Source organism: Bubalus kerabau, chromosome 1, assembly GCF_029407905.1.
Source record: "Bubalus kerabau isolate K-KA32 ecotype Philippines breed swamp buffalo chromosome 1, PCC_UOA_SB_1v2, whole genome shotgun sequence".
In the NCBI taxonomy this organism is placed as follows: domain Eukaryota; kingdom Metazoa; phylum Chordata; class Mammalia; order Artiodactyla; family Bovidae; genus Bubalus; species Bubalus kerabau.
The window spans coordinates 103,756,258-103,769,288 of NC_073624.1; positions in this window are offsets into that span (position 1 = coordinate 103,756,258).

Genomic DNA, 13,031 nt, shown 5'->3' on the forward strand with positions numbered 1-13,031 from the left:
AATGGTTGAATACATTTTGGCACATAATATTGCATGACCTACAATTATATGCATTGTTCCAGATGGGCATAATATGATAACATTATCCTTTTGTACTACATCAAAATAAAGCTGTGTGTGGGGGGTGTGTGTGTATGGTGCATATGTGCCGGTGTACATTTGAGTATAGAGACAGATGTAAAAGCATACACCAGACTGTTATTGGTTATCTCTGTGGAACAGGATTAGAGGAGTTGATGGGGTAGGAGGTAGGATCTAGAAACTAAATCACTTTTAATGACTAGATTTGTTTTGAGTTGCTTATTTTCAAACTTAGTTTTCACACTCAGTCTCTTTAAAATGAAAAGCAAAACAAACACCAAAAAAAAAAAAAAAAAATCACCAAAAAAATGGGCCTGGAGTTGCCTTTTTTTTTTTCACTTTGTAAAAATAGAACATTTTAAAATACATCTCTGTTTTCAATATTTTATAAAAGAAAAGACATTTAAAACAAAAAAAGAAGAAAAGGTATGAGCTAGAGGTGTTCTTTCCAAAAAAGTTCACCTTTCTTTCTTGGAAATATAACCACATGGAATATTGCTGTTATTTTTCTCAACAAGCTTCAGTGCAAACCTTATCATGGACCAAGTTTACGATCTCGTGTCTAGTGCAAAGCAGCGCGCTCCGTCAGGACATTCAGATTCTAGCAGGGCTTTCTCAGCTTTAGACAACTCCTCTAGGTTAGCACATCAGGAAGGTTCCTCAGATAAGCTTCTAAAAACCCCTTTGCCTTGTAACATCCTATTATTCATGATGATTTTACTTCTCACTCTTCAGACAATTCCTCTGTTCTTTGTTTTTATTCATTCATTTAGCAAATGTTTATTGAACATTTATCTATATATCAGGCATTTAATTGCCACTGGGAATGTAGCCATGAACAGGCTACACAAAGTCCTTTTTCTCCTAAAGCTTACATTCTCTTGAGGAGGGCAATAAGGAAGCCTGTGAGTAAATATACAGAGAATTGTAGATTATGGCAAGTGCTTCAGGGACAATAAATAGACTGGTGTGATGGAGTGTGAATGTGGAGGCTTTAAGGAGAAATAACCTGAGCTGAGTTTCCACAGAAGAGCTTTCTGTGGGGTTGAGCTGAAACCTGAAGAATGAGTAGGCATCAGCCACATGAGGTCTGGATAGAGAGCATGTCATGCAGAGGTTACAGTTCATGAGCTGGTAAAGGGCTTGGTTATTCCAGGGACAGAGAGGAGGCCGGTGAGGCTGCAGCGTAATGAGCAAATGGGAGAGGGAAGTGAAGGAACAGGTTTGACAAAGAAGGATGAAGTGGGCACGCATATCACAGATTGAATTTTCATGTAAATGCAATGAGAAGCCATTTAAAGGTTCTAAGCAAGGGGACAATATGATCTGATTGATACTTTTAAATGATCACCGGCTGCTGCGTGAACAATGGATGGTTTCGATACAGGAAGCAAGGACAACAATTTGGAAGTTATTCCAGCAGTCCAGGTAAGATATAACATTACTTTGGATTAGGACTGTAATGAGGAAAATAGAGTGAAGCCGAACAATCCAATAATATTTTGGAAGGCAAGCAGACTAGAATTTCTGGATTGAATGCAAGGGATGAAAGGAAAGAAAGAACCAAGTTTCACTCCATTGTTTCTAAATTAGGAAATTAGTTAGAAGGTGGTACCACTTACTGGGATGGAGAGAGGACCCAGAATGTAACAGGATTTTTTTTTTTTTTTCCTTACTGGGAGTTGGGTGTTGGAATCAAGAAATTGGTTTCAACTGTGACGAACTTCTGATTAGCTGTCCTGGTAGAGGTATCAATGAGGGGTTAAGGACTCAGGGGAAAAGTCAGGGCCAGAGATAGACACAAAGACTCATCAGCATATGGGTGGTATTCGAAGTCATTTAAAGAGAAAGAGGGTGTTAAAACTTCAGACCCAGGCAGCTCAACACCTGTAGTTACTTTCAGATCGACCAGCAAAGCTACCAAAGAAACAGGGCTCAGTGAGGTAGGAAGGAAATCCATGGTGTGCTATAATGCCTGTAATTTATTTTAAAATACCTCAGCATAGACACTGTAATATAATGTGTGTGTCTTCAGCTGCCTTAGGAGTTCGTGCAGAATAGTAGACTCAACATTTAATCGGAAAAGATTACACTCTGGGACAGCTCTGTCTTGTGCTGACATGAGAAGTTCTGCTATTATTGGAAGAGTTGTTTCATTGATGAAATTAACTTTTCAATTAAAAAACAAAAAAAAAAAGGATGTTTATAAAAGGGTTTTCATTATTAAAAATTAGTTTTGTTTGAGTTTTGTGAGATACACAGGATGGTAAGAATATGTAATTTGGTACCTGGAAGCTATCAATAATTGTTGGATGTTTGTTTTTTCATTTCTTTGAAACCAATATTTCTCCAAGATTCCCAACTTGTATAAAATTTCCAAACTATTCTTTATCTGTTTTCTTACTCTGAAACTTCTACCATGTTATTTGATCTCTTTAAGGCACTTAAAAAATTTACTTGCTTCTTGAAACAATAGTTAATGGCAGACCTATTTTTATAAATCATCAGAAGTAACAAAAGGTCTTAAAATATACATAACGTTATTTCTTCCCAGGGGCCTATTATTAAACACTTAAAATATTGAAAGACTATTTGATGTCAATTACGGGAGGAAAGACTTAGAAAAAGATTTAAAATAGTGAAGTAGAAGAGCAGAAAGAAGAAACAAGTACGGTCTGAGGAGGGGAGTAGACTGGGGAGGATCACGCACACACATGCCAAATATAAACTATTTCTGTCAATGGTCATTTTTGCTACTGGGCCACAGAAATGGACCACATTGTTCCCCGGTGATCTTTAGTAGGGGTAAAGAAGATGGCTTGCTGCTATTCAACCACACTAAAATATTGCCCCAGGAGAGCATGTTTTGGAAATTTGTAAGAACTCCCATCACACTGCGGTTTGTGATTTGTACACACTGCCCTAGAATGAGCTCTGAAACAGCTCAAATATTGCAGCCTGACTCATGTTCTGGTCCAAACTGCTCACAGTAAAAGACAAGCAAAGTATCCCCAGATACCACAGAGTAGGCCCTTCAGATAACACAATTTTACTGGTGGAAAATATAAACACTGTTTTTGACCAAATTTCCATTGTGATCAAGGAACATTTGCTGAGAAAGTACTACTAATCTACAGAGAATTGTGAAACTGATGAGAGATTCAAATTACTCACAATTTGCCTTTGAGCCAAAACAAATGCAATATTTAGAAGCTCTTTCCCATAGGTATCTAAGGGAAAAGGGAAATTTTCACTGTGATACAAATACTTTTTTTTTTTTTAGGAAAAGGATATTGTGATCCTGGTAAGAGAAAGCATGTTCTTAATTTGTGTCTCTAGATTACTTACATCAGATGAGCAAATTCATGAGTTATGTTTTTTTTTAACCTAAAATAACTCATTACCCCATACCAATTATCTACAGGTTTTCTAATTAGGTGAAGCAAAGTTGTAACTTAGCCAGATTCTCTGCCCGTCTTTTCATTGGATCTCTTAACAAGAATTTCTGTATCAAAGCTTGTTCAAAGAATCTTGCTAAATTTTTAGGCCACAAAAGTAAATCTAATGAAAGTAAATATGCATTCTATGTACCCATAGAAAACTGCTTTTTTCTGAAATCATCTGCTGCTATTGCCCTATAGGAATGGTCTTAGGCTGTATGTATGCAAAGTCACAGATTTATTCACAAAAGTAAAGGCACAGTTTATTTGCTGACCTTGGGCAAACTTTATGGGTTCAGATTAAGATACACTGACAAACCCAAAGGCAAAAAGAAAGTAAATGCTCCTTTGTAATATAGAACTCCAGGAAGAAAACTGAGTATAAATACCGATGGATCATTTTAAAATTTATAAAATACTATAATCCACATACAGATATATGCTTTATAATACAGTAAGTATTATGGGCAGTTCTCATAATACTCCTACTGGAGGTAGTTAGTGAGGTGGTTACGTTTCTGAAGAGAAAAGCGCCTGTGTTTATGTGGAATCTTTTTCAAAATTTTCTTTCTCTGGTCACTTTGGGAAGGAGTATGAAGTAGTAGTTAAGAGCATAGACTCTGACGTCACATTCCTCTCTTATCCCAGGTCTATCACCTGCTCACTGCCTGGTATTGATCAAGTTACTCAATCTCTCTGGACTTCCACTTTGCATCTATACAAGAAGAGTTACAATAATATTTAATTCTTAGGGCTATTTTGGAATAGTTGAGATCGACCTCTTTAGGAAATTCTTAATAGACTATTTTTAAAGATCAGATTTAGATTCACAGCAAAACTGAGGAGCAAGGTACAGAAATTCTATTTATTGCCCCTGACCACACATGTGCATAACTTCTCCCCAAATCAACATCCCTATCAGAGTGGTACATTTGCTACAACTCATAACCCTACCCTGACCCACTGTAATCACCATACTTTACACTGGGATTCACTCTTGGTGTTGTACAGTCTATGGGTTTTGAGCCATGTGACATATATAATGACATGCACCCACCATCACAATATCATTCAGAGTAGTTTCACGGCCCTAAAAAACATCTGTGCCTCATCTAATCCACCATCCTCCCCTCTAACCCATGGCAACCCCTGACCCTTTTACTGTGTTCATACTTTCGCCTTTCCTAGAATTTCATTTAGTTGGAATTGTATAGTATGTAGCCTTTTCTAGATTAATCTTTTTTTAAACTTAGTAATATGCATTTGAAGTTCATGTCTTTTCATGTCTTGATAGCTCTTTTTCTTTGGCTCTCTGGAGCTATAATTGACAAAATTATAATATATTGAAAGTGTACAATGTGATGATTTGATACATGTACACATTATGAAAGGCTTCCCACAGTAAGGTTAATCAACACATCCATCACCTAACATAGTTACCTTTTTCTTGGTGAGAACCCAAGTTCTACTCAGCAAATTCCAATTACATAACATAGTGTTAACAACTATAGGCACCGTGTTACACATTTGATCTGTATTCATCTTATAACTGAATGTTTGTATTATTCTACAGTGTTTCTATGAGCTCTACTTCCTTTCCTTTCTTTTTAAAAATTGTTATTTATTGATTATTTTTTAGATTCCATGTCTAAGCGATACCATACAGTATTTGTCTTTTACTGACTGGCTTATTTCACTTAGCATAAAGTCCTCCAGGTCCACTTATGTAGTTGTAATGACAAGATTTCCTTCTTTCTCACAGTTGAATAATATCTACTGAATATATACTGTATTTTCTTGATCCATTCATCTGTTAACAGATACAAGGTTCCATACCTTGATTATTACTAATAATCCTGCAATGAACATGGAAGTACAGATAGCTCTTTGAAATACTGCTTTTGTATCCTTTCAATATATACCTAGAAGTGGGATTACTGGATCACATGGTAGTTCTATTTTTAATTTCTTTAAAGAAACTGCATACTACTTTCCATAGTGGCTGTGGTAGTTGTGGTGGTTAGTTGCCAAGTCGCGTCCAGCTCTTTGTGACCCCATGGACTGTAGCCCCCCAGGCTCCTCTGTCCATAGGATTTCCCAGGCAAGAATACTGGAGTGGGTTGCCATTTCCCTCTCCAGGGATCTTCCCAATCCAGGGATCGAAGATGTATCTCCTGCATTGCAGGTGGATTCTTTACCAACTGAGCCACCAGGGAAGCCTGGTAGCCATACTGGTTTGCATCCCCACCAACAGTGCACAGGGTTCTCTTTTCTCCACATCCTTACCAGCATTTGTCAGCTCTTGAATTTTTGATTATACACATCCTGTGTATACACAGCTGTGAGGTGATATCTCATTGCCATTTGCATGTCTCTAACGATTAGTGATATTAAGCAGTTTTTTATATACCTGTTGACCACTTGCATATCTTCTTTTTTCAAAAAGATGGCTTATTTTTTCATTGAAATATAATTGACATATAACATTATATTAGTTTTAGGTGTACAACATAATGATTCAATATCCGTACACATTACTAAATGATCAATAAATCTAGTTAACATCTATCATGACACATAATACAAATTTTTTTTCCTGTGATAGGAACTTTTAAAATCTATTCTCTTAGCAATATTCAAAGATACAATTCAGTATTGTTACACTGTAGTCATCATGCTGTACATTATATCCCCCAGACTTATTTATTTTTATAACAGGAAGTTTGTATCTCTTGACCACCTTCACCCATTTTGCCCACCCCTACCTCTGATAACCACCAGATCATTGTTTGTATCTATGAATTCATCATGGGGGGAGGTTCAATTAGACATGTGAGTGAGATCACATGGTATTGACCTTTCTCTGTCTGACTTATTTCACTTAGAATAATGCTCTCAAGATTCATCCATGTTGTTCCTTCTTTTTTATAGCTGCATAATATCCCATTGTTTATATATATTTATATATATATTATATATATATATTTTTATATCACAATTTCTTTTTTATTCATTCATTCATCAGTGGACACTTAGGTTGCTTCCATGTCTTGGCTGTTCTAAATAATGCTCTAATGAACACGGGGATTCAAATATCTTTTCAAGTTAGTGTTGCCTGTTCCTTTAAATAAATACACAGAAGTAGAACTGCTAGATTATATGTAGTTCTATTTTTAATGTTTTGAGGAACTGCCATACTGTTTTCCATAGTGGCTGTACCGATTTACATTCTACCAACAGTGCAGGAGGGTTCCCTTCTCTCACATCCTCACCAACTCTTGTTATTTGTTGTGTTTTTGATAATAGCCATTCTAACAGTTGTGAGGTTTGGTTTTGACGTGCATTTCCCTGATGATTTGTATTGTTGAGCACTATTTTATGTACTTGTTGGCCGTCTGTATGTCTTCTTGAAAAATATCTGTTCAGATCTCTGCTCACATTGCAATCAAACTGAATTCAGTTATTGAGTTGTATGAATTCATTACATATTTTAGATTATTAACCCTTTATGAGATATAGGATTTGCAAATATTTTATTCCTTTTGATACACTGTCATTTTGTTTATTACCTTTTCTGTGCAGAAACTTTTTAGTTTCATAAAGTCCTGCTTATTGATTTCTAGTTTTGTTGCTTTTGCTTTTGGTGTCAAATCCAAAAAATCCATTGCTAAGACCAATGTCAAGGGGCTTAGCTCCTATATTTTCTTTAAATAATTTTATGGTTTCAGGTTTTATATTCAAGTCTAACTTATTTTGAATTAATTTTTGTGTATGGCATAAGATAGTGATTCAGTTTCTTACTTTTGCATGTGGCTATTCATTTTCCCAAAACCATTTATTGAAGATACTGTTCTCTTCCCATAGCACATTTTTAGTTCTTTTGTCATTAATTATATACACATATGGGATTATTTCTGGGATCTCCCTTTTTTCCCATTGATTTACATGTTGTTATATGCCAATAATATGTCGATTATTACAACTTTATAATATAATTTGAAGCCATGAAGCACGATGCTTCCAGCTTTGTTATTCTTTCCAAGACTGCTTATCTGTTTAACGTTTTTTAACATTTTTGTGTGTTGCTATACGTATTTTGCATTGTCCTATTTTGTGAAAAATGCCATTGGAATTTTTGTAGTTATTACATTGAATCTATAGATTGCTTTTGATAGCATGAACCCTGTAACAATATTAATTTTTTCAATCCATGAGCATTCCATATCTTTCCATTTGTGTCTTCTTAAATTTGTTTCATCAATGTCTTATCGTTTTTCAGTATACTTATTTTTTACCTTCTCGGTTAAATTTATTCCTATGGGTTTTTCGATGCACTTAGAAATTTCTTAATTTCTCTCTCTGATAGTCCATTATTACTTTATAGAAGTGCAACTGATTTTTGTATATAGATTCTGTATTTTACAATTTTACTGAATTCATTTATTAGTGCTAACGGATTTTTTTCTGGGGGACTCTTTAGGGTCTTTAATTCCATCTGCAAGTAGTGACAGTTGCACTTCTTACTTCCTGAATTAGATTCATTTTACTTCTTTTTTTCCTCTAATTGCTTTGGCTAGGAGTTCCAGTATTACGTAGAATAAAATTGGAGAGAGTGAACATCCTTGTCTTGTTCCTGATCTTAGGAAAAAAAGTCATCAGCTTTTCACTGTTAAGTAGGATGTTGCCTGTGGACTTGACACGTATCGACTTTATTATATTGAAGTATGTTCCCTCTACATTCACTTTGTTGAGAGTTTTTGCTGCTCCCTCTGTGCAGAGCCTGGGTATATAGCTGGGGTAGTGTTCTCTTACCTATTTAACGAACTGCTTCTTTGCTACATTATGAAATTCAGAAATACAAGCTCCATTGGCTTTCAGTTCAGTCCAGTCAGTTCAGTCACTCAGTTGTGTCCGACTCTTTGTGACCCTATGAATCGCAGCACGCCAGGCCTCCCTGTCCATCATCAACTCCCGGAGTTCACTCAAACTCATGTCCATCGAGTTGGTGATGCCATCCAGCCATCTCATCCTCTGTCGTCCCCTTCTCCTCCTGCCCTCAATCCCTCCCAGCATCAGAATCTTTTCCAATGAGTCAACTCTTTGCATGAGGTGGCCAAAGTATTGGAGTTTCAGCTTCAGCATCAGTCCTTCCAGAGAACACCCAGGACTGATCTCCTTCAGAATGGACTGGTTGGATCTCCTTGCAGTCCAAGGGACTCTCAAGAGTCTTCTCCAACACCACAGTTCAAAAGCATCAATTCTTTGGTATTCAGCTTTCTTCACAGTCCAACTTTCAAATCCATACATGACCACTGGAAAAACCATAGCCTTGACTAGACAGACTTTTGTTGGCAAAGTAATGTCTCTGCTTTTGAATATGCTATCTAGGTTGGTCATAACTTTCCTTCCAAGGAGTAAGTGTCTTTTAATTTCATGGCTGCAGTCACCGTCTGCAGTGGTTTTGCTCTCAGAGCTAGGCAATTACGGGGCTGGTCCTGCAGGTGTCAGTCATAAAAGTTGGGAGACTGGATGTGCAAACAATCTCCTTCTAGCATAAAGCTGGCAACCTGGTTCTGTTGTTGGAGCAAGCCAAATGGAGAAGGTAGGGAATGCCCACCACCTCTTTCAGGCACTGAGGAAGATCCCAGTCAGCAAATAGATGTGGGCCAATTAGGAGCTGACCCTCAGCAGCAGCTGGGAAAATATGCCATCAAATCTCTTCCAGGGTGAGTTGTGTGAAATAGCATTGTGTTGTGTTGTGCTCAGTCATGTCCAACTCTTTGCAACCCCATTGACTGTAGCCTGCGAGGCTTCTCTGTCCATGGAATTTTCTAGGCAAGAACACTGGTGTGAGATGCCATTTCTTACCCCAGGGGATCTTCCTAACTCAGGGATCGAACAACTCACATCTCTTGCATCCCCTGTATCCGGCGGGCAGCTTCTTAACCACTGCGCCACCTGAGAAGCCCTAAAGAACCTGTTAAACAAAGGGGCCTAAATGGTGCCATGTGTCTATGACAGAGGCAAAGTAGCCAAAGAATACTCGAGGTCTTCAGTTCTCACTGATTTTTCTATAAGTTATAAACTCATCTCTAATTAATGCAAAATCAACATAATCCAATGTCAGTCTTTCTGTCCACGTAATAACTATTAAATCATAGTATCTGTAGCCTAATATTTCACAATACTAATACATTCACTTAGCAGAATTAAAAGAAACCAGAAATTCCAGTTTCTGCCAGTTTGTTTTCAATCAAAGGAAACTGAGAACACTAATATTTGCCTATCTCATTAAACACACACTAAACCATCTGACTAGACAGAAAAGAGAATTGGGGTTGGATTAACTCTTTGTCTAAATCTAGACCCAGAGAAGTTTTGGGGGAAAGACAGTTGCTTACTTTGCTTTGGAATAATAAAATGAAAAATGTTTGAGACACTACCCTTGTTCTAAAGTACTTGCAATTGTTAAATTTCATATTTTTTCAAATGCTAATACCACAGGGAACACATACTTTAAAACATACTTATTGACTTCCAAAGTTGTGGGACAGCAATAATAGTTTTAAAATCTTCCTTCAACTGAATTAATGAAATTTTGTTTCAAAAAACAACATTAGTGAACACTCAATGAATGGGATTGCATTTCTTTCCATCTCTGCTTGCAGACTGGCTGGCTTGACTATGCACATAACTTTGTTATAGAACTGTGCTTTTAATTGTCTCTCCCATTTCTCTTAATGGTCATCATGTTGAGCTATAGGAAATAAATGTATTTGTTTTATCAAAGTATACCAAAGTTCATCATCTCTTTAGAATATAACATCTGAGTACTCCCCATCTTCCATTCAGTTACTTAATAAATGCCAAATATAGTGGCTCAGTGGTAAAGAATTCGCCCGCAATGTAGGAGACCTGGGTTCTATCCGTGAATTGGGAATATCTCCTGGAGGATAAAATGGCAACCTACTCCAGTATTCCTTTTTGGGAAAATCCCATGGACAGAGGAGCCTGGAGGGCTACAATCCATGGGGTCATGAAGAGTCGGACATGACTGAGCAAGCACACTTCTATTACATGCAACCCTCGATTTCAACTTCTAAATACCTTTGCATTCAACGTTTACTCACAGATTAAAGAAGTCACCCTAGCTAGTTTAAGCTTAAAAAGATTTCGTATTGGAAATTAGGTGCTTGGAAATCATTTGAGGGGCTAAAAAGCCACCTTTACGTTGAATCTCCAGAAACGACTCCCAGAACAGCTCTATAGAATTGTGCCACCAAGCAAGTTTCTATCTTCACCATGATCAAAAGATCAAGGAAGCAAGCACAATTCCACACGTCTTCTGCCAGGATATAGGAAAATGAAGCTCCCACCATATTCAGCTCCAGGAACAATCTCACTTAGACAACATTCAAGCCAGTAAAGTGGATGCCAAGGACCCTGCCTAACAACACCTATGAAGTTAGGTACCATGCATAGGCCAGTAATTACTGTTTCATAAACTAAATGCCACAACTAACGTCACTAACAGAAATAGCATGATTACCAACCTGCATTGCCAATAGACAAGTGTGTCTGTTCAATGAAAGCTAAGGCCATTTGGATCCTGAGTTGTGAAGGAGTCTGAGAAAAGCAGTCTGTAATTTTTCAACCTTTATCATTCAATTAAGCATGTTCCAAGACACCTGAAATGGACTGAAGTCAGTCAATGTGTCATAAGACCTAAGAGTCAACCAGTAAAAGGAGCTTAATGAGCAATAGAACATTTATGCTAAAGAAATTAACATGCTATTATAAGGGATACACACAATGAAATGGAAAAGCCTATAGTGCATATATTAAGTATAAAATCAAATGTCAGAAAAGCTACGTACACATATATTCAAATATATATGTATAATTAAATATATGAGGATATATAGTTATATTACGTAAAGGTACAATTAACAAATTCAAATCTGTAGAAGACAGAAGTTTGCACAACAAGCTATTTATAGTGTTACTTTTGGAAAAGATGGTAGAAACGTGAAAAAAATAGCCAAAGTGACAAATGTACACTTTTCTATCAATATTTCTCTATTGTTTAAATATAGATAGAAAATAACTTTTTAAATATAATTTTACAAAGTTGGAAAATTATATATTTAGATATATACTGACATAAAGAGACATCTATAATATATTGTGAAACTAAAAATGTATACTGCAAATTATTATGTTCAATATGATCTCATTTGGGAAAAAACATGTTTTTTCTACTTTATATTTATATACACATACACGTATATAAGATATATGGTGGTGGTGGTTTAGTCGCTAAGTTGTGTCCAACTCTTGTGACCTCATGGACTGTAGCCCACCAGGCTCCTCTGTCATGGGATTTCCCAGGCAAGAATACCGGAGTGGGTTTCTATTTCCTTCTCCAGGGAATCATCCCGACACAAGGATCAAATCTGCCTCTACTGAATTGCAGGTGGATTATTTACTTCTGAACCACCAGGGAAGCCCATATAATATATATATACAATAATGTTAATAGTATATATATTATTAATATATACATGATTGTATATACATATATATTATATACATGTGTATATATACATATTTTATATATACACACATATGTGATGTGTGTATGTATATACATTTATACATACTTTAACGCTTCTATATACATGAAAAGATATGGATGTATATACATCACTCAGTGTGTGCCTTTGGGAATTGGGCTGTCTAGAATGAAACTTTCACATTTTCCTATCTGCACTTTCATATTATTTGACTTTTTCAAATGTAATATTTTTAGATTAAAGCCTATTATTTTCATAAAATAACAGGTATTTTTTATTTAAAAAAATTAAAGCAATATGGAAAGAAAAAAAGAGAAGTAAAAATCAGTTTCAAAATCCACTCTAGCTCCTACTCCCCATAAATAAATGTTAAAATTTGGTGGGTAACATTTAAAATATCATGATTTGCCTTCGTTCATATGTGATAATGATATAGATGGATATGTAGATAGAAAAAACTGGAATCTGCTTCTGCTAATGTTATAATAATATACTAAATTTAATTTTGCTTGATTTAGAAATGAAAATTAAGAATTAAGATAAAAACCAAAGTAACTACTTCTCAAATAAGTATATTCACAAGTATCATCCCTCTCAGAGTAAGACAATATTATATTGGAGGTTCTTGCTGTAAAGATACTAAAACATAATCACTTATTTAAAGACTGGAAAGAGAAAATGAAAGTCATTATTTCTAATATGTGATATAATTATCCACATAGGGAAACCCATAGACTCTCATTCAAGTATCTAGAAATAAGCAAGAGTTGACTAAACTAACTGGATGTAATATCAACATATAAAAGTCAAGTAATTGTACATCTGCTTCTGAGCATTTGGAGAAGGAAATGGCAACCCACTCCAGTGTTCTTGCCTGGAGAATCCCATGGACAGAGAAGCCTGGTAGGCTGCAGTCCATGGGGTCGCACAGAGT